At 45.0% G+C, this 23,226-nt stretch overlaps 1 protein-coding gene across 2 annotated transcripts in view; it reads left to right on the forward strand.

Annotated features, from left to right (window-relative positions):
• LOC109318198 (USP6 N-terminal-like protein) overlaps positions 1-23,226 on the forward strand; it is a 164,396-nt gene that overhangs the window by 47,804 nt on the left and 93,366 nt on the right. The gene's annotated exons all lie outside the window — the stretch shown is intronic.

Genomic DNA, 23,226 nt, shown 5'->3' on the forward strand with positions numbered 1-23,226 from the left:
CTTACCCCCTGGCCCCGCTGGCACCCCTCACTCCTGCCCCCCCCAAACCCTGCTGGAGGAGGTCTCCAGCTGCCAGAGCTACAGGACCAGGGCAAGGGCCTGCAGCCCCTTGCCTCCTGCCCCTCAGCAGTGCCCAAGCCCTGGTTGCCATGCATGGGAGGCAGTGGCTGTTGCAGTCAGAGCAGAGCATGGAGTATAGTCCCTCCCTACCTCCCCTGCTGGTGTCAGGGCTGGAGTGCAGCTTGCGGAGGTGGGGAGGGAGGCAGGAAGAATATGGGGGGAGGGCACCAGGGTGGTGAACCCTGAGCCCAGCAGTAGGCATCCCGCATCTGCCCCTGCCCCATGCTGAAATCTGGGGGGGGGGCACTGCCCTCCATGACCCCCATCTGGAATGTGTGCAGTGGTGGGAAGCCAGCCTTCTGGATGAGCCACCCATGGCTTCATCCCACTCCCCCAGCCAGGCCCCACAGCTGCACATTCCCGACCCGGCATCAAGCCCTGGGCAGCACCCCCAGCCTCAGCTGCCAACCCTGACCCACTCCCTCCCTCACTGTGGGGGCCTCAACCTGCCTCCTCCACCCCTCCCCCTGTTGCATATGCCCCCTCTCCCCCCCACATAGTCTTATCTGCAGGCAGATGGGGGAGCTGTTCTTTACCATTGCCTGTCTGTATTGCTGGCTATGTGCACACATGGACATGGTGCCCCCTGCTTTTCACCCTCCCAGCCCCAAGCAACCCTGTATGGACTGGAACTCTGCCAGTCTGCAAGGGAAACCCCACGTTTTCCCATGTTTTTCTCCTTCAGAGGAGAAAATCTACGGTTTGCCATGGCAAATAGAAAACTTGGATCTCTGGTGATTGCCAGTCAGTGCAATACCTGGCATGGCAGGAATGTAAGATTGGAAGGGATCTTCCAGGCTACTGAGTCCAATCCCTTCTATTGACAGACAACTCGTTACTCAATATTCCTAAAAACTGTTAACTTCAAACAGTAGCATATCCAGGATGGCAAAAAGGGGGTTGCAGCAGTGGCAGAGAGCTCACTCTGCAACTGTCTGGGCCACAGAGTCCTGAGCTTTCAGTGGCAAGGGGAGAGTGTGACCATTGCACCACACATTCCTGCCCCCCGCATATGCCAAGAGGATTGTACAGGAGACATCATGCCACACATTGCATAGGAAAGGAGGAAAAACTTTCTCACTAGGAGGGTAGTAAAGCACTGAAACAGGTTACCCAGAGAGGTGGTGGGAGCTCCATCCTTGGAGGTTTTCAAGACCAAGTTAGGCAAAACCTTGGCTGGGATGATCTAGTTGGGGCTGGTCCTGCTTTCAGCAGGGGGTTGAACTAGTTTTCTGTGATTCTCAGTCCTTGCCATTGGGACCAAGGGAGGAAATATTTCTCCCTTGACCTCAGGTTTGGTGATTCGAGTCACTGAGTGAAAGAGCAAAGCTCTCCAGTCATGTACGTCAGAAATTTCTAAGAATCCATGCGACCAAGCCAAAATCCCCAACCTTAGCTGTAGCCAATGTTTAGTGCTTCAGAGGAGGGCAGTCTCCCCTTATGTCTGTTACCCAAACCCAACTGAGCAGTCATGATGGGGCAAGGGGTTCCGGGCCCCTACAGGAGGAACAGCAGAAGCCCTGTAGCATGGGATTGCTAGGTACTTGGTACACTATGAAAGTGTTACCTGTGTACCCCACCACGTAGGTTGCAAATGTTTGAATCCACAGATCATGTGTGTTGGTGGTTGAACCAAGAGCTGCTAATCCTATCATACTATACCTTTCAACAACTCAGTTTGGTCTTAATGATTTAGATTTTGGGTAGGTAGATGTCCCTTGCTCTCATGGGTCTATTTTTCCCCCTTTCTTCTGTTGGGTGCAGCTTTCGCAGCAAGGTCACTGACAAAGGTGTATCAGATACAGGATTGGTCTTAACCTGCAGAAGACTTAAAAATTAGACCATCTTCATTTAGTGAAAGGCGAAACTTAAACATCTACTTCACACAACAGCACTTGTTAGTTTCATGGTAACACTTATTAAACATGTTCAGAGGCATTATGGTCTAGTAGATATGGCACTGGACTGGGAATGAGAGACAGTTCTGTTTCTGGCTCTGCTGCTGACTTGATTTTCTGCCTGTGGTTTGGAAGGTCACTTCTCTCACTGCAGGGAGGAACAAAACCTGCCACTTTTCCCTTCTTGTCCCAGTTTTATCCTGTTACTGCTATTGGGCATGGAAGCAGATTTTCAGCATTTGCCTCTTGGCCACATCTTGCACTCTTCATTTTTCTTTCAGCCTAAAATGAACTGAGGCTGCCTTAGTTGCAATGAAAATAAAATCTGAAGTTCACTCAGCAAAATATTTCCTTTTCTTGTTATCTGGTGTTAAAGTACATTGAATCTCTGCAGGAGTAAGGCCACATTCATTCTCAATTAGAAAAGAGAGCAGTTGGGTGCTATAATATAATGATTTAAAGAACTGGTTTCAGTTTACAGTTATTTCAGTAAAAATAAATAGCCACCCTCATTTCCTCATATTGCTTGTTTTGTCATCCACATAGATGCCAAACCCCTCTGCCACTTCCCTAACAGGAGTGTCCATGTATGGAATGAATCCAACTAAAAGCATCTAATCAATTGACAGAAGTAGGTCTAATCATAGCTCTCATCTCTGCAGGTTGGGGACATGAGGCAAAGCTACAGCAGTGTAGCAATAAATGCAAGACATTTCATGAAGCAGCATAATCAGTTTTCTCTGTTGCTTCTTGAATCTGTTACATTCTCATGATGTTTAGTGTTCAGCGCCTACCCTGTTTTTCTCGGCAAGAACACTTTTCCAGGTTTGTCACTTCTTCCTTCCATGGACTGTAAGGAATTTTGCATAGGCTGACATAATTAAACTTCATGTGGGAGGTCATCCATCTAGTCAGAAAGAGTAGAACCTTCTTATTTCCGCTCCTCCATCAGATCTCAACCTTTCTGTGCAGCAAGCAAGGCTGAAATGGTTCCAAGGGCCTGGAACTGTTGGGCAAATATAACGAGGCTTCTAAATAATGTTTTCTTAGAAGTGGTCCATTTGAGTGAGAGCTCTTGGGAATCCTTTGATGCTCATCCCAACTTTCTTTACAATCACGGTTTCTTCAGGGTTTGCTCCCCCTCCTGGTTCTGTGATGCTTAATAAATCCTTATTTAAAATGCTTGGAGGTCCTTGGGTGACTAGTGCTGGATGGATTCCAGCAGTAATAATACTAGTGTTTTTTGTACAAAAGTAATTTTTTGCCTGATAAGTGATTGGAAGCTTAGGAGCTAGACCCACACATTGAATGCCACATAGTGGTAGAGCAGCATGCTAATGCCAGGAGTACTATTGTCTGCTGTGACATTGTACAGTTATATTTGCTGTATTATATTTCTGCTTCCTGTAGTGCCTGTCAAAACATGGATTTACAAACAGATTATCTCATTAGCCTGGGCAGCCAGATCATGTGGCAGGGGTCCCAGCTTTTTGGGTAAGCTGTTGGGCAGCTTGCTTAGAGGGGAGGCAACTGCTACAATGTGTGTGTACACACTATAATGGGCAGGGATAGGGGGAAATTTGGCTTATTCATTCTTGTAAAGATTGCCAGGGGGAGAGCTTTGGGCCTCAGCTGTTTCCAGTTGCGATCCCATCCTTGAATGCTCAGCATCTCCTTACTGTTTTAAGAATAGTGTCAGAGCTGCCAATTGCTGGCATCCAGGTTAAGACTCTGGAAATTCCCATTTCTGCCTCCAAAATAAATTTCTGCCTCCAAAGTAGCAAAATATTTTTAAAAAAGCAGCCAAGGTCAGTTGAGCTGATTTCAGCCACAGTGACATTTGCTGCCATTCCTTCCTTGCAGAATAGTAAAAAATTAAACAGAACAACTCACCCCTCTTTCATGAGACTACAATAGTGTTAAGAGGTACCAGATGCTACAACCCCATTTCCTTTTAGACTGTTTACAGTAGTAGCAGGGAAAACTTGTCGATATGCATCTACTCTCATCTGAAGGGGGCTGGTCCCCTTTGGGCAAAAGAGGGTAATTCAGCCTACAGTACTTGCCTTTCTAGTGAGACTGTCATGCAGAACACTGGCTGTGGTTTGGTTTGCCCCTACAGCACAGCATCAGCATCAGCATCACCATCTCAGCCACTTGAAGTCTCGGAACAGCAGAGACTTTGTATGCCTGAAAAAGGATGATTGTGCCTGAAAGCTTGCTAAGAACTTTTTTCCAAGTACTCAGTTGCTCTAATAAAAGATATTGCATCTACCCAAAGAGCCTTGCCTGACTGAATATCAGTGTGATTCTGTGAAATGAAAGTAGTGTAGTTCCAAAGTGTGAAGTACTGTAACTTCATGGACTGTAAGCATTGAATCATTAATGACTGATGGCCTTTAGAAACACACTTAGTCCCAACTTTTTCTGAAGGCTCACATTATTGTTGTTGAGGCTATGTCTGCCCTTCCATTTGAAAAGGACTGCAGTTGCAGTTTAATTTATAAAAGAGACCTTCCCTAAATAAGTTATTGCTTATTTAGTTTGACAGCCTGGCATAGCTCTGAGGAATAGGATGATCATTTTCTTCAACTTTTTTTTTTTTAAATCTCAGAATGAAAGCCCCCCTCTCTTCCTGCATTAAAATAATCCTCTCTAGGGTGATGGATGTTGAGAAAAACCAGGAAACTCCAAGTTCAGTGACCTCATCTCATCCTTAATTCACCCTGTTTGGCTTTTCTTTTCTTTATTTTTTTCCCACAACAGCCTGACTAGAGAAAGATGACTTTGACTTGTGTGTCAGCCTTACCGTAACGTATCTTGTTTAAAATGGAAAAATAAAATCCCAGAGCTGCTGCCTGGTGAGTAAAAGGAACTTGAATGCCAAGCTCTTATCAGTTCCGTCTGTACTGCATTTAACTTTTATGGTCTTAGATGTTGGACAGAGTAATGACATAATGGAAATCCTTCTCTTCTACTGTTACCAAGAGCCCACGGGTTCCCACAAGAAATTAAAGAGAGATTCTTGACTTGCAAGTCAGTAAGCAGTTTTGCTTGTGGACATTGGACCACAAGGGCACAGATTTGGGTTTTTTTTAAAGTTAATCATCATGCACTTTGAAATGGAATGTATTCATGCAGCAGTCTTTTCAGTATATGGATTGTCTAATGGTTTGTTTTTTCTGAAAAGTACTATCTTTTAGCAGTTTGAGTATGGGCCAGGAATCAATAGTTCTGAATCTCTTTTCATCTTCAATTCCCTGTTGGACCTTGAGTAAGTCAGCTGACCTTTTTATGCCTCAGTTTCCCTGCTTGTAAACTGAGGTAATACAGTACCTATCAAAGTTCTTGTTTACTTGAAAACTTGCTTGTCTTGTCTCTATACAAGTGTCTGGAATTAACTGCAGTATGAGAAATAGCATATGAAGTCTAGCTAAAACCTATTGCTAATCCCTCTTAACCTGCATCACCATCAGCCTTGTTTAAACAGACATGTATGCACATAGCTTTTTCTACTAATTTCATATGTTGCCCAGTTTGAAAATGTTGCAACTTTGCAGAGATGAACTTCTAAATTGCTTTGTTGAAGGATCTATGGTATAACCAGGGGATTGGAGATTTGGCAGCCAGAGGAAATGGTGATTATGGCAGCAACTGTATATCCTCTGCAAGTGGCCCTACGTGTGTGTGTAGGTGATGACGTACTAGTGAGAAGACACTAGTCTTATCTGTAAAAGTGCCTGGTGTTGATGTAGTGGGTTTTCAGATAATTAGTTCAAACAGTTTTTAATAATTCACAGTTCTCTATTTCCTGGGCCTACTGCCTCATAGGAAACCTCTTACTCACAAGTCTGTACTCTGTAACAGAGCCTAGTCCATATAGGTTGCACTCACAGTCCTTAGAGGGTTAACTCACAGACGCTGAGAAGGTGCTGCTTTCTTCCCACACCGCAGTCGTCCTCTTCCTGAGGGTGAGTTCCCTGTTGTGGTGCTGCTTCTTCCAACCTTGCAGCCCTGGGTCTTTTCCCAGACCCCAGAAGTCCCTGGACTGGTGTTGCAGCCACTGGCCAAGCAACCCTCTAACTCTGTCCATCTCTCCTTCATACTCTGTTTTTTTCACTCTTTCACTGAGTTTTTAGCTCTCAGTTTCTATTCTTTGGCTCATTTCTCCAGGGGTCTAATTCTCCCTCTTTTTGTGGGTCTAGCTGTCTCTGCCTAGGACACTCTGTCTTAGCTCTGGTGCCTGGGAGCATTTAGTTCCTTGTGGCCATCCAGTTATTCATGCCAGCTGGCCCAGTCCTCCTAGGAAGCCTGCAATCGGTGCCTACTGCCTGCAGTTGGGTTGTAGCCCTTACAAGCCTGCAGGGTCCTACAGTCGAATACGTGCAGTTTGCTGCAGTCCTTTGTCAATCAGCCTGCTACATCGGATGCTTCAGAGAAAGGTGCTTTTCATGTAACTAACTGACTTTGTGTTTTATGCAGAAGGCAGGATAGGGTGACATCCTAGGGTGCCTATATGTGTGCAGTGAGGCTGCTCCGACGCAGTGTAATTACAGTGAGATTAATTGAGTCTGCTGGAGTGTGGTAATTACTGTGCTCCAGTAGACTTCAGCATCATGTATATCAGCATACCTACACTGAAAAATGGCAGTGGGGGTGCTTTAACAAAGCTTGTTCAACAGTTTTTCAGCATGGAGACACTAATGCACATGATGCTGTGGGTGCTTTAATTAGAGCGGCTCTCAGAACTGCTCTAATTAAAGCCCTTCCGTCTCCCCCTCCTTCCCCCCCCCCCCGCTCCCTGAGCATGTGTATAAATGTTCCTAGAGATCAACTCATTCTCTAAGGTACCACCTTGCTCTGCCTTCTGCCTGATTTCAGGCTAACACAGATAACTACTTCTCCCTCCTTGTGTTTTATACTGTCTTTGTGACTGTGGTTCTTGTTGGTCCATTTTGCACCAACATGACTACATTGATACAAACAGCTTGTATACTGGTGCAAAAAAGTGGCTTATTAGCACATTATGCTTTTACTGGTACAATACTCTTGTAGCTACCACTAGTTGCAGGGAGGGGGGAATTATTGTAAGATAAAATGTGTTTGTTTCACACTTCTTTCAGTTTTCTTTGCAATCAGCAGGACTAAAAAATTTATTTGATTTTTAAAAGCTGAGATTCTGAAGCATGGTTCTCCAACAACTCAGGCTTCTCTGGTGGCACTTAGAAAATGTCATACAAGAGGGATGCCTCAAGGATCAGTTAATGCATATATGTTGAATGTTTGTTCCTGTGTGCTCTTGGTTCCTTACTTTGAAGTTTTAATTAATGCTGACCTGCCAACTTTGATCTCTCTTTATTGGGAGGGGAAAAAAAACCTGAGTACCTCAACCTAGATGATATCCTTGTTGAGGTTTCTCCACTGCATTTTCTTTCAATCGGTGGTGGTGTAACAGTGATGTTATAGTTGTGATGGTCCAGAAATGATGTGAGAGGCAAGGATTGCTTAGGGTGATATCTTTTATTGGATCAGCTGTGTAGTTGGGATAAACTACATAGTTGGTCCAGTAAAAGATATCACCCTAAGATATCCTTGTTTCTTTCAATAAATGACATTTTTAGTGGGAGGAAGTTTCTTCTTCCCATCTGGTTTCTACACATACACATCTAAGTGTTTGCAATCAAAATGAAAGGATGCACAGGTGCAGGAGACAGTAGTCCTAAATCCTGCTGTGCACAAGTGATGCCAAAAATCTTGGCAACTTTAAATATAAAAACCTTAAACCTCTACTTTGACTTCAGAGTCATCTGAAAAACTTGGTTGTATTCTCTTACTCATCACTGTGTCTAATCAACTTGGAATTAAAATGATTTGTTACAAAAGCCCCGCCAGTTTTTGAAGCATTTCAAAAGAATTAAAACACTGCAGAAACTTTGTGAATTCAGTGCTGCAATTTGTACACACAACTCCAACTTTAAAACAACTTGGAGGCTCTTCCAAACAGTTCCAGGATCCCAGCCAGAGCAGCTTTCTTGCATCCCCTACAATTGTTTGCATTATTCAAAGGGCAAATATACCATGATTCCTCAGCAAGGGAGTAGGTTTTGTTCTCACCTGATCCGTACCATTGACCATTGCCATCCTTTGTTTAGCTGTGGCCAAGCACTTCCATGCAAGATGCCTAATTGCAGCTCTTACAGCTGATGTGAGGTTCAAATGGGTGATTCACCCCCTCCCCCGCATTGCTGATTCTGTTAGGTCTTTGAAGGGTTTCTTTTTAGCATCTTCCAAGAGCCTGTTGAGAGGAAAGGGAACAGTTTCTTTCAAGTGCATTTGAATCCAGTGTCCTAGTTACTGTGGCTTTTTTTTTCAATGGACTGCTTCAGAGGTTGGCACAAAAGCGTCTTGAGTCCTCACAGTTCAAGGAAAGTGAAGGAACATAAATTATGTTGGTGCTGTGTCAGTGGAGCCAAGTGGAGGTTGTCTTATAGAAAAACAAACTATTTGTGCTATATCTGAGGAGGAGGAAGAGGAGAGACCTATTTCAGATCTTCCGAAAACTAACTTATGGCCCAAAACTAACTTATGACCTCACAGCCTTTAAAGTCCCTCCCATGGTTTATTGGCTACTGCTGGCTAAAAAGGCTGTTGAAAAAAGACAATATTACGTATCATTCAAAGGTCTCTTCTGGGGTAGCTAGGGTTAGTTTCTTTCTCTGCTCTGTAGGGCTAGCTGGTTTACATGAAATAGCATAATTGGCAGAGGACCTACGCTGCTGGTATGTGAATTGGGAAGCTTTTTAAGGCTCCAAGTAAAATGTAATTTGCAGACTGATTCAGATTAAGCAGAGCTGACTGTATAAAAGCACTTAAATTAAGTTAGGCCATGTCAAGCACAGGCAGTGATAAATCAAATAAATTCTTTCTCTATAACAACAATGTACTAGTGTTTCAAGTGAGCAATCTGCATTCGGCAACTGCTGTAATCTCTTTATTGGCAGTCTACCATACACATGCACAGCCCGGTAATTAATTATAGGAATATGCTATTTCCGGGATCAGAGCTGCAATCTTTGGATGCCAGCATTGAGGGGTCTGCCATCGTGCCAAGAACAAGCTGCTTCATTAACCTAGCACTGTGGTCCCATGGAGGATTGCTGAAGGTAATAGCTCATTAATTCTGTCCACGGCAGGACATTTCTCCTCTTCTTTTATTTCATCAGATGATAGGTCATTTGTTTAACCACCTCCTGTGTGTCATGTTCTTTTGCCCCTTTCCTTCACTTTCCATAGCCAAGATGATGAACTTCCTGTCACATTTAAGGAGTTGGAGAGCTTAGTTATAAATGGCTTACTCCCCTATATACTGTGCATGTTTTCCTGCCACCCTCTTGTCTGTTTAAAAAAAACAACAAACAAGTTTCAAGTTCTCTCTGAATAATACGTTACTTGCAGAACCTTTGAAATGGGCAGCTTTCTTGTATAATGTTGTTCGTAAGGCACTATAGTATAGAATGAGTGCCTATAAACAGCTAGGAAATGAAGATTTTTCCTGTTACTGACACCTAATGATGCCAGCAGGTCTTCCAGAAAATTAACAGCAACTACTGTTTGGCTAGGGGCAGACATTTAAAAAGCCTGAGCCTGAATTGATTCAGTCTTTGCATGTTAGTTTAACCTGGCAAGGCTAAATCTGTTTGTAACTCAGGCAGACATCCCAGAAATTCAGGCTAGAAGGTGGGGGGCTCTGGAGCAGCCCTCCCTTTGATTCCACAGGGCTGAGCTAAGGGGGGCATGGTCAGGCCCTGGCAGGACACTGATTATTCCCCTCCCTCCTGGTCTGGCAGGGAATATTTATCACCCTTAACTGAGTATTTATCAACTCATTAAGAAAACAAAGCCTCTCTCCATTAACGAATGGAGCTCTTCTTAAACAGCTGTTCCAAGGAAGGACATTAAGCTACCTGTTGTTTGGCTCCAAAAAGCCTGTCTGCCTGTCGTCTCCCATAGCATGGCAGGGACCGTAGCCAGCGTGTGGTCTGCTAGCTAATGCTGTGGTGTCTACGTAAGGTGGGGGGAAGAATAATCCCTGCTTAGCAGGGAGAAGCCAGGCAGATACTGCTGTGTCTGCAAGTCTGTGCTGAGCTGCAGCCTAGGAGCAGAGGGGAGGGACCAGCCCTGCTGTGGAGCAGAGAGCCCTGCCCAGCCCAGAGAGCATGCCGGGGGAGTCTGGTTTATCTTAAACCAGGAAGGGGTCTGGGACAGACATTGCATAAACTGGTTTGAGCTAAATCAGTTAAGTCTGATACTACGTTCAACCAAGTCTATCTCAAACCGTTGTCAGCCATTTTCAAACTGGTTTATGTGCACTGAACATCTATTCTGTTACAAGTTTAAATCAGTTTCTGATCATTTAAACGAGTTTATGTGTAATGTCTGTCCCTAGCCTTTGAGACTAAACATATAAGCCAGAGGTGAACATGGAAGGGAGAGAAAGGAGGAGAATGGAGTGGGGTGGGAAGATTCTGGGACAGCAACCTTGTACTACAAAGTAGCCAACACTGTTTAGAAATGGACATCCTTACCTTGCTTTGCTGTGTTACTACTTCATCTTTGGTTTCTGGACCCTCTCTTTTTAAAAGCTTTGGGAGGAGTTAATGATAAAATTCCCATGGATTTCATTGAAGGCAGGTTTTCATCCTCTGGCTTACTTAGACATCTGATAGAATTCCATGCTTGGAGCCGTAACTGTTTTTTGTGACTGGGTAGGGTCCCCCTTACCTCTCCTGCCACCTATTTCTCATTTGGCGTTTTCCCATGTACCTGTCTGGTCTTGTATAGGCGCTCTCTAGTGGCCTTAGAGCACACACCTGGTTCTGGCTATGGGGTATGTCCCCGGGACCTGTGTGTTGGGTCACGTTCAACCCCGAGGGTCCTCTTTTCCTCCATGGTGGGGCTCCTCACAGATTCTCACAGACCAGGTGTTGCCCTTTGTGGGTGTTCTTGGGGCTCTACCTCCCCTATACCCCAGCCATGCATCAGCCCTCAGGATGATGGGTTACCAGCCTGTCGTCATCTCCCCATCTTCGAGGGGGTGTTCTCGTCCACCCCTTTCTCTCCTTGCCTGTTCCTTGATGACTTTTCACCCTAGATGACAACAAGGCATGGGGCTGTCCTCATCTCTGTGTCCGTTTTCCCTCTGAGGCTTCTGCTGTGCTGTGTCAGTCTTCCCTCTTGACCAGGGGGTCACTTGGAGGTTCCTCCCCAGTCCAGGCTCCATGCACCCTCCAAAATAAAGTCCAAAAAGGAAGAAAAGAATAATCAGTGTATGGGCCTCTGCCCACCCCACTCATGGGTCTGGTGTCTGTGGTCCTTGAGATCCCCCAGCGCCATCCTTTGTTGGCCCAGCTGCCCTGCTGAGCTGGGTGTGAGATTCTTCTAAGTTGGTCAAGATCCCTCCTGCGGGTCTCCGGCTGGCTCCTTTTGGAGCTGCCAGCCCTGCTGAGTTGCAACCTGGAGAGCAGCTTCGCCTTCTGCCTCTGTTGCTCCTCCCTCTTCCATTTCCCTGCCACCAGCTTTTAAATCTGCCGGGCGGCGGTTTTTGCTGACCTCATCCGCTGGCACTGTTCCCAGCCAGCAATAAAAGTGACTGATGAATCGTGCTGGTGGCCCTTCTTGGCGCAGCTCTGCTTTTCCTGAGGGTGATAAGTACGCTTTCTTTTCAAGGCTTTCTATTTCTTTCTCTGGGCGGGTCAACCCAGCCATGGGTCCTGCCGTGGGAGGCTGCTCCAGTGCCTCTGCTTTTGTCTCCCTGGGACATCCTACAAATAATTCCATTGCCCATCTTTGCTACTGCTCACTTCTGTTGCCCAGCAGCAGCTTGCTGTTGACTTCCATTGCAGCTTCTAGGGCTCTAAACAGGAGCAGTTGAAACTAGCACTACCTTTGGCCAACTTCAGTCTTCAGTTGTAGAGCTGGTGGATCAGTCTCTACAGGCTTCGGAGAGCCAGTTGTTTTCACTGTACTGCTAAAGACTCACTTTGCCTGCAAATGCAAATTGCTAAGGCCAGGAACTCTCCTTTTATTTATTTCCTTTTTTCCCCCAAAGCAAAAGCTTATGTACTTCCAAAATTGGCTGAACCTTCCACATTTAACAAGAAATGTATTGACTTTGGCAGCTTTCTCAGCCTTGGGCATGTGTATCAACTTTTCTTCTTTAACCTCAAGTGTGTGGAGCATTTAACTTTGTCATAGTTCTTAGAGTAACCCTGCAATTTTAAGGCATGTAGCACTGTTTTATATGGCAATGTTGTCTGGTCTCTTAGCAAACCAGAAGTCTAGTATTGGTTACTGAGGAAGATTGTTCATTCTGCATTGTTCTGGAAGTATACGGAGAAGCTGAGCAATTATAGGTTTCATTTGGTTTCTGAGGAGAAAGTTGGCAAAATCAAGGCTTTGATTACCCCAGAAAAGAAGAGGAGATGGTTGGTTGGTTGCATAGTACCACTACCACCTGGGGTAACTTTGTGATGGTCCTGTATATAGTGCATGTGGCTGCAACTTCGCTTGTTGGATTTTGTTTAAATCATAGGTTAAGTTAAGGGATAGGTAACCTGTGACCCCTGGGCTCGATCCAGCCTGCACAGTGATTTTGTCTGGCCCACAAAACTGGAACACCAGTATTGTTGGCAGTAGATCAGCAGTGTAGCAGAGGAAGGCAAAGGGGAGGGAACTGGCGACAGCCAGGCCAGACCACATTCAGATCTAGCTCTGTTAATTTAGCAGCTGCTCCTCAAAGGTTCCCATCTTCTGCTTTTAAGCCATTCAAAATGGACATCTTGGACTTTCCACATTGTGCTCTCTCGCTTGTTCACTTCCTTTCTTCAGGATCAAATTTGACAGTCTTGGCTGAATTGGGTTTTCCCCCCAGTCTCCTTGCAGCAGTAATGGGGCAGGAGGTGGGAGGAGTCAAGCAGCTTGCCCTTTGCCTCCCCCTCACCTTGCTGTCTGCCACCTTGTCTCCTCCCTATGCCTACCTCCTGCCCCCCCTGCTACTTGCACCTCCTGGCACCTGCCCCCTACCACCTCTGTTCCCCCACTGGGGCCAGAGTTGGAGCTGCAGTAGCCACCTGCACCCTCTTCCCTGCCACCACATTGTACTCAAATCCAAGATGAGGGGCATTTCCTCCCATGTTAAATGCGAAGGGGGGGAGCCAGGTCTCAGATTTGAGTAAAATTTGTGTGTGTGTGTATGTGTGTGTAAATAAAGCTTTTGACATGCACACACAATATCACAAACTTTTGTGAGCTAAAGCTCACTTCATCAGATATAGGGATTTGAACTCAGAGGAGGGACCTCAACTCAGAAGATTCAGGAAAGTACATTTCAGGGCTCAGTGATCTGGAGCAATCTTTAGAGGAAGAGAGAGGTTCCCGTCTTAACATTGGTGTGGGAAATTCTGCCTGTCATCTCAGAGGGGTTAAAAGTAGCAGCTGTGAGATGTCTCACTTGAGATTACACGGCGAGAAATTGTCCATAGCATGAAGCATTAGGAATTTCAGCATACGCCAGCCACGTGCTAGTTTAGAAGATGTTTTATGGACTTGGGAGAGAGTTTTTCTCTTTCTCTGAGGTTCATTTGGAACTGTTCAGGGAAAAGAGAGAAGAAGACTGTACACAAAAGAAGGCCCATGCTGCACGGTGTCTTTGGAAACCTCACAGGGGACATCTCTTTGGATTAGTGTGTTGAACAGATGTTACAGACTTCTGTGCCAAAACACATGTGCTACATCAACCAAGTTTTTTAAACTTTCTTTTAGTTTGAACATTTTTGCTAGGTTTACTTTGGTTCAGAAACCTTATGCTTTTGGCAAGTTGCCAAGTGGTTTACTCTGTTGTGTGGTATTAGTTAAAATGTACCTTCTGCAAACTACCTTGAAAGTTTTAGACCTCTATATCCATTAATTTAGACTGCAGAGTGGCTTTGGGTGACAGGGCTTGTATATACTATCAAAATTTATGCAATGGCTTGCAGTAGTGATTCTGAGCTAGGGTGCTGCAGCACCCTGGGGTGTCACCAGATTCTTTGAAGGGCATTGAGTTATGAGGAATAAGCAGATAAGCCAGGCTCAGGCTTGTTCCTGCCTGGATGATCCCGTACCCTTAACTGCCCATCCCCTGTGTAAGGGGTCAGCACTGTAATATATACAGTGCTTCACAATTATTTTTTTGTGAACTCAGTGGCACCTAGTTTCAAAGTTATGGAGGGGTGCTTCAAGTCCAGTGAGGGGTGCCTCAAGTCCAAAATGGTTGAGAATCACTGGCTTGCAGTAATACAGGCTGGTCCTCAACTGTTGCAACTGGTAAGCAAATCCTGAGGCTATTCCCTGGGAATTGAAAAGGAAGAGAACCGGCAATGCTCTTAGCACAAGCGACTTCTTTCTGTATTTATTAGTTACCATAACTATTGGAAAGATGTGAGAATTATCCCCCCCAATTCACATGATTCATAGATTTTATAGACATTAGGACTGGAAGGGACCTCAGAAGATCATCGAGTCCAGTCCTCTGCCCCAGGGGCAGGAAGTCAGCAGGGGTCATAGAATCCCAGCAAGATAAGCATGCAAATTTCTCTTGAAGGCATTCAGAGTAGGTGCTTGAACCACCTCCGATGACTGGCTGTTCCAGACCTTGGGGGCTCGGACAGTAAAGAAGTTCTTCCTTATGTTCATCCTGAAATGGTCTTGCAGGTGTTTATAACCATTCAACCTTGTCATCCCTTGGGGCACTCTGGTGAACAAACATTCTCCCAGATCCTGGTGAGTACCCCTTATGAACATATAGGTGGCCATCAGATCACCCCTGAGCCTGTGCTTGCTTTTCCAAGCTGAAGAGTCCCATAGCTCTCAGACTGTCATTGTAAGGTCTGTTTCCCTGACCTCTGATCATGCACGTGGCTCTCCTCTGCACTCTCTCAAGCTTCTCCACATCCTTTTTGAATTGTGGGGCCCAAAACTGGCCCCAACTGCGGTCTCACCAAGGCTGAGTACAACGGGAGAATGACGTCCTGGGATTTGCTTGAGAAGCATCTTGTTCGCTTTAGGCTTCTGGAGATGTTCTGTACCTTGTACTCTGTTCTTTATCCTCCTTAGTTTTTACAGCTTTAAAAATGCAATATTCAGCCTGTGCTGTGGGTCATGGTTGGGGAGGCATGAAAAACCAAGGAGTTCTCCTGGCAGATGAATTTCAGTGTTGACAAGTGCAAGGTAATACAACTGAGGAAAAATAACCTCAACTATACATACACAGTGCTAGGGTGAACTGCCTGTTATGACTCAGAAATGAGACCTTGTATATTCTCTAAAAACATCAGTTCAGAGTTCAGTGGTGACCAGAAAAGCCAATAAGATGTTGGGCATCATTAAGGAGGGAACTGAAAACAGAATGAAGAACAGTATCATGTCATCTTACAAATCCATGGTACACCCATATCTTAAATATTGTATGGAGTTCTGGTCCCCTCATCCCAAAAAGGTTGTAGTAAATTTGGAAAAGGTACAGAGAAGGGCAGCCAAAATGAACAGGGGCATGGAGCAGGTGCTGTACCAGGAGAGACTAAAAAAGCTAGGACTCTTCAGTTTGGAAAGGAGAAGGCTGAGGGAGGATATGATAGAGATCTTTAAAATCAGGAAGGGTATGTCCCAAGTGAACAGGAAACTGCTGTTTATCAGGTCCCAGAATACCAGAACTAGGGGGCACCTGCTGAAATGAGTGGGACAGGTTTAAAACTGACAAAAGAAAGTACTTTCTTATGCAATGCTTAGCTAATTTGTGGAATTCATTGCCACAGAGACAGATAGTATAGCCAGGTTTAAAAAGGGACGGGTGAATTCTTGGAGGGTAGATCTGTTAATGGCTGTTGAACAGTATGATTGGAGATATTTTTCTCTTGCATTTCCAAACCAGTAATGGTGGGTTTTAGGGAGGGTTTTGAATGGGGTTAGAGCGCTCTAGAGAGAATCCAGTTCAGTGCTCTCTCTCCATAGCATCCACTTCTGCTACTGTTGGAGACTGGATACTGAGTTAGATAGATCATTGCTCTGATACAGTATGGCACATACGTCCTTTTTATGCATCTTTCCTCCTGTGAAGACAAAATTAAACCTTCTCTTTTCTTGTTACTGCTGGCTTCTTTGGCCATGGCAGAATTGAGAGCCACATTTTCACATGAATTGCTTTTGTTGCACTCTCACAAAAGAGATAAACATTTTGAACTCTTGGGGCTTTGAACATGCTGGTGATTTAGCTAGGCTGGAGGCATAATGCTGTTTGCATCAAATAGATGACCTCTAGAGGTGCCAGTCTCCTGTGGTACCTTCACATTACTGTTAACATCCTGACTTTGCAATGGTACTTACAGTCAGTCAGACTTCTGAAGAGGAGGAATTGGAATAGGTTGTTTGCTGTCTCCTAGCCCACGCAGACTTTCAATATTGCACTGTACTCTGAAAGGCATGTTCTGGTTTCTTTAAAGCTTTGTAAGACAAAAGGCAAAGTGCCGCAAACTACTATATCAGCTTCCACTCTAAAAATACCATAAAAGGCTGTGTGTCCTTAGAAGCTGGGCATGGGAGTATTTCCCAACCACATTACTGCAGTGTGAGTCACTTAGCTTTAGCAGCAGTTCTTCTGCTTATGGATGTCTGATTGACAAGTACCACAAGAAACAGCTAAGGAAGGAGTAAAGAGGAATTACTTCAGAATACAGCAGACATGATGAATTATTATGACGAGGAGGAGGATACACGCACAACATTTCTAAACTGCTGAAGGATTTTGTTCTCTCTACCTACTCTCAGCAGCAATACTCTCTAATCAACTCAAGCCAGAAATTGACATTGGATTGTCTTCTTGGCTCTCTGATTGTTAAAGAAAACCCCCAGCTTGTTTTAGAAAACACAGTAGTTGCCATGTAAACATGAAACTGGGAAAAACCTTCTGAAGTGAAACTGCAGTTTGCTGGCTGATTTCAGTGGCAATTTGGATACTTCCCAGTCCTGTGTCTCTTGCTATGAAGAAGTAGGCAAAACCTCTTTTTGACAGAGCAGCTAAAAATAGAAATCTCTTCTGATTAGGGTTGCCCTTAACTGAGTCTTGCATCCAGAATGCAGGCATTGACAAGTACACACCACATTTCTCACAAATCTCATTCCATATATACAATATATGTTTTTGAGATTATTCCTCTGGCTTGCACACCAAATATCACAAGGATGATGCTTTCTTTCTTCTTCTTCCTCTCCTTCCCTTTGACAAATTCATAATGAATTTACTGGTTTAAATTGGATAGGGAGAAATTTTAGGAGGGGGAGGGACTCCCTTTCATTAAAAGCCAGACAAACAGTGCCATCATATGGGACAGGTTTCAAAGATTTGTCTTCTAAGTTGATCTGGTGAGTTGGGGTGAGTATGTAAAGCTGGTAGCCCTGTATGCATTTGAATAAGATCTTGAGGAGCGGGGAGGGAGTTCAGATCAGGTCAGCAGTCCAGTTCTGTGTCTTAAATTTGACAGTAACCAGCTGGTTCAAAGAAGGGTACAAGGCATCCTGGTGTAGACACCGATGGATTACTCAGCCATTACGGTTGATGCATGTCCTGAAGGTGTAGGGCGCTTAGGCTACTCTAGGACTTTGTTCAAAGTTATCGATTTAAAGTGGATGGTCTCATATGAATGTCTGCCTTACACTTCCATCCATCTTTCTTCAGTCTTAGCCTCAGCCATATGGTATGATTTGACTTCTACTCATCATTTAATTATATGAAACATGATTTATCATTTTTAAAATACTTGCATTTTCATTGTCTGTTCAGTTTCTTGTAAGATAACATATGGGAATGCCCAGTCTCTTTTTCTTTTTTTTATTTATTTACACTTCTGGTAGGGACTTCCTAGGAACCTGGATGAAGAAATACGGGCCCTTGGTGCTAGATAATATGAAGCCACATGAGCAAAAGATGGTGGTTGTCCTAAAGGTCTTTTCTAACTAAATGTTAGATAAGAGACATGTAAATGCTGTCAAATGGGGGAACACAAGGAAAAAAGGGTAGTGCACCAGTGAGCTAACTGCTGCTAATTTTTTTTGCTGGCATCAAGGCAAAAGGAAAATTTAAGGAAGCATTTGTCAAAGGGTAGTGCAATGTTCTTGGGATTGTGTACAAGGACTTGTTCCCTCCCCGAGAGAGAGTATGGGAATCTCAAAGGCAAGAGGCATGGAAGGCTTGTACAATTAGTTGATTGGAGCCAGGAATGAACATCTTAATAGCATGTGTAAGATGAGGTCAGCATAAGGGCCTTGAAAGTAGATGAGCATGAGTTTGTTTACTGGCCTGGAAGAGGAAATGCCAACCAAAGAGTTGTAATAAGAGCAGTGTCCAGTCAAAGCAATGACTTTGGAAAGTTATTTTTCCAGCGCGGTTGAGTAGGTGTAAGCATTTGTTAGAGGCCAAGAAAAATGAAGGCTACCTTGCCAGTCTTCTCTACCCTTCTTTGTGTTTGGATTCCCTCACCATCTTTTTCCTTATTCATCATCTTTGAGACATATATGGCTATAATGTTTGTATTCCCTCCTCTAGATGATAGTGTCCATGCTCGTAAGCATTCTCTTAATTCTTTTCTGTACTGCTTATGTTTTGAAGAAACATAAGACTTGAACACTATTTTAGCTGGGGAAATATATAGTAGAAATTTTAATATTAAAGTGTGTGGGGGGTTGCCTCTTTAATTGTTTGCTTATTTAATTATTGTTGTGCCTTTAGCAGAGATTTTTACCAAGTTTTTTATAATAATTCCCAAGAAGTGCTCTTTTCAGTGGTCAATGAATTTGGAAATCAGCTGTGTGACCCAAAATAGTTTTTGCATGTGGCAGTTACGCTGCCATTATGCCATTATTTCATCTGTCATTGTGTTGCCCATTCACCTCCTTTGGCCTGATTTCTCTGTAGTTCCTCAGCCTTTAGCTCTGATTAACCTATATTTTTTAGATCCACAAATTATACTAACTCTGTGATCCTCTCCCTTTCCAAATCATGAAATAGTGCATTAGTGGTTTGTATGTGTAAATGTCAATCATCCTGTTTGCTGGAGTGACTTTATATGGGAAGTTTGAAATAACTCTTGTAGTTGTAAGGCGCACCTGGCTAAGCCTAAATGCCAGTAAAAAAAACCCCTGCATTTGCAAAAGCTAAGAAACTTCTGCAAGTTCAGACAGGGTAACTGTATATATTAAGCCATTATCTGGGCAGGAGTAATGATCAGGGGGTCTGACATAGAATTTGCAAGAATCCAGAAACTGTTAAAAGTGAAATGCCATTCTCTGTAGCTGCTGTGCTCTGGTGTTACAGGTCACAGCTTTCCAAATGTGCTGCCTTCTTGGGGTGATTAAGGTGAGTTAAGGGTAGAGTTTAAATGCATGATTCCTGCTAATGCCTAATCTGTAAGCTCTTGGGACAGGGAATATCTCCTCATGTTTGTGTACAGGCTGAAATGTATGCACCAGTGCACAGTGCAGAGACTAACACAGAATCCTTTGGCCCATAAAAAGTAATGCAGGAATTTAACTTTTTATATGAACTGTATAAATCGTATCCGGCCCAGCCTGTGGCTGCCCCCGCTGCACTCGCATGGGGCTGGGCCCTGCCCGCTCCTACTGACACAGCATGCTGCGCTCCCACCCTTGTGTGCAGGAGGGCCCTGGGCACAGCCTCAGCCAGCACACAGCTTCTGGATGGGGCTGCTGCTGCAACTGCTGCATCCACCCAGGGAACTACTCGGCTTCCCTGCCCTCCAGCAGCTCTTCCTCCTCTCCCTGCTGCTGTGCTTTGGTCAGCAGGTAGAAAAGCAGGGGTGGGCGGGAGGAAGTTGCAGCTGGGCAGGAGTGCAGAGTGTGGGGCTGGGGCCAGTGGGAGTGTGGAGCGTGGGGCCCACACCCATTAAGGTAGCAGGAGCGTGAAGCCCAGGTCGGCCCCCTTCCATTGTGTGGGGCTCTCCATGGCTCATGTGCAGCTCCTGGGACTTGCATGCCACCCCGGGGAAACCCCATGTGACGGAGCCAGCAGCCTTCCCTGCTTCTTGCCACCATGTGTGGCTCCCAGGACTCTGCTGGAGCCACATGTCACCTTTGCAGGCTGTGAACACCCCGAGGGCCTGCTGCATGCTGCTGCCACTGGCAGTAGAAGCCGTGCAGCATAGAGGGAACATGGGGAGGGGCCACATGTACCTCTTCTCACAGCTCCCACACATACCCCACTCCCCCCCACAGCCCCCTGCACACCCCCCACACTCTGCTCCCATACACACCCACATGACCCTCCCAATGTTATAGTAGATGTTTTTTTCGTATATGATTTTTGGGTTTTTTTCTGGTTCCAAAATGGCATTCCCCCCGCCCCCCCCGGAGGACTTCCAGGAGCAAGGGGAGGGACTTCTGGTAGCAAAGGTGTCAGGGGTTAGTGGCAGGATTTCCAGTCCCAAGATGGTGAAGCACGTGTCAAAGGGCGGGGCTACCCTTGCGGCCCTGGACAGCTCACCAAAACTCATTAAGTGGCTCTCCAGCCAAAATAATTGCCCACCCATGCCCTAGAGTCTGCTGGAATATATGTTCTGTAGAGCTGCTGTGGAAAAGTACTATCTTGCCTTTTCACAGTATCCTCCAATACTTCATATGGCTTATTCTCAGGTACTATCTTTATCCAAGTGGATAAAGAATAATAAAATTAGACATCCGTCTGCAATACAATATTTTCCAGTGCTTTTTCCAGCATAGGTTCAATATGGCATAGGCTGAAGTTTCCATTACTAGTATTCATTAATTTCCCTTTCCAGTATTTGTGGTTACTGTTAGCTTACATAGATGGTCAAGCTGCCTGCTTCACACTTATTGGTCAGTTAATTGACATGATCTCATCTGTCCTGTCTCTGCCCTGGTGCACTCTGCAGTGAAAAATCCACTTCACAGAAAGTGCCTCTGCAAGCTAGCATGTGGTGACAATATCCCAGCATCCCAAGAAGCTGTGTCCTGCAAAGCTGATTCAGTAATGACTTTCCCCAGAGGCCTGATTCAGATTCTTAGTGTCGGGTCAAACTGAATCTGTTGGGCAGTTGACGAGAGGCTTCTTGAAGCTGCCATTTCCGATAGCCTTGCCTTATCTGCTGCCTGAGAGGAAAGGTCAGGTTTTAAGGATCTGTTAGGAAGATTCGGTGTGAACCTGCCATCTGCCAAAGTTTAAAAAAAAGCTGAACCTTGGCCTGATTCTGTCAGCAGTGTGAAGATACTGGTAATCAGGGATCCAGGTTTTCTGCTTGCTATGGAAAACCATGGATTTTCTCCTTTGAAAGGGGAACAACATGGATTATCTCCTATGAAAGGGAAAAACATGAGAAACCATGGGTTTTCTCTTGCAGGCTGGCAGAGTTCTAGTCTCTAGTTCTCACCTTGGTGGCCCGGCACTCCCTCTTGCACCTGGTCCTGCTGCTGGATCCCAGAGGTGGCTTCACTCAGAAGTTGGTCCAGTTCAGCTGCTGCCCTGTGCCCCACTGTGGGTGTAGAAATCTTAGGAGGCATGTGCCCCTCTATCCCCCAACATGTCACCTGTGCCCCCACACTCCCTTCCCCACATACCTACCCCATTCCTCACATGTTGAGGGGCTGGGGATGCGGGGCAGCAGGTTGAGAATGAGGGGCACTGGCAGGGCCAGGGGACTGTGGGTCAGGAGTGAGGGGCACCAGCAGGGCTGGGGTGGCTGTGGCTTGAGAGTGTGGACAACAGCATGGGCAGGGGCAAGGTACTGCATCAGGGCTGCTCAGTGCCACAGAGCAGTCAGGGGGATAGTTGCAGCTGCACCCATGTCCCAGTGAGCAAAAGGGGAAGAGGAGGCTCTGATTTTCTATTAAATAAACCCCCAAAAGCTGAACTATATAGATATTTAGAAATTTTATTATGATGATTGAAGCACTGATAGGGTTCCAAATTGCTTTAAAATTGTAACTATATCGATATAACATTGTGTTCAACTAATACCTATATCTACAGCAGCGTTTCATTTTAACTGCAGAAAAACCTGGATGGGGCGGGGGGGGGGTGTTAATCGGCAAACTTTGGATATTTAAACAGAGAAAACCAGGATCCCTGGTCACTAAGGTGCAGGTATCAGTTTTGGATGTTCTAGGTATGAGCTGCCCTCATGTCTTTGCAGTGCTGCAGCTTCCTTCTAATAATAATGACTAATAAAAGACAGCTTGCTCAATTTCTTTGAACTGTAGTTGCAGTAGCTAGTACAGCCAAAGATGGGCCTGCCACTACTTCCCCTGTAAAACATTTTTAAGTCTCAGTAGTTTTTATGTCTGTAATCTGCTGTATATAGGGACAAGGTTTTCTCACAGATACTTTTTTCTGAGATGATATAGATAGCAGTCAAGTTCCTGTGTAAAACCTCAAAGCCTTCCTTATCATCCCTTCCTTTACTATACTGCTTTTGTCATGTGTTTACAATTTGAAAAGCAAGCATAGATCACAGGGAGCAGGCGAACTGGGGAATCCCTGGTCTTGGATGGATGTGGAGGTGGTGTTGGACAGACTTAAAAAAAAACAAGCCATAGCCTGATGGGTGAGGAGAAGTCAGAAATGTATTCTCAGAGTTTAGGTTGCTGATGCTATGTCCTTTGTGGTTACCTACCCAGAAGTTTTGTTTTTGTTTCAAGAATAAATTGGCAGCTTAATGGGTTAAGTAGGTAATTGTTGGGGGTTTTTTTTTACTTATTTTTTCCCTGCTTGCATCTGATTAATGCTGTATGATAAGTTCCAATAAACTATGTTAAAAAAAGTGCGTCATGTTTCCACTGTCTGGAGTGTGCAGTGCTCAGTGGCAAAGACAGAACTTCCACCATTGGCTAATTAGCTGATGCTTTTAACGTTCTTTTTCCTAGGCCTGTGTGAAGCAGCTGGTATTCGCTTTGGATTTGGCCAATTTGGGGGACAGTGATTCAATTTGGTGATTCAGATCACTGTCCTGAGTTGTTTCGGCTAAATCCTGACTCGGAGATTCAGCTGCTGCTGAATCTCTGAATTGAACAGGCCCCATCCCCTGCCCACTCTTGTAGCCCTGTCAATGCCTGCCCCAACTCTTTAAAAAAAAAAAAAGGCCCTGGGTTC

Source organism: Crocodylus porosus, unplaced genomic scaffold (genome assembly GCF_001723895.1).
Source record: "Crocodylus porosus isolate Cpor-Errol unplaced genomic scaffold, CroPor_comp1, whole genome shotgun sequence".
NCBI lineage: Eukaryota > Metazoa > Chordata > Crocodylia > Crocodylidae > Crocodylus > Crocodylus porosus.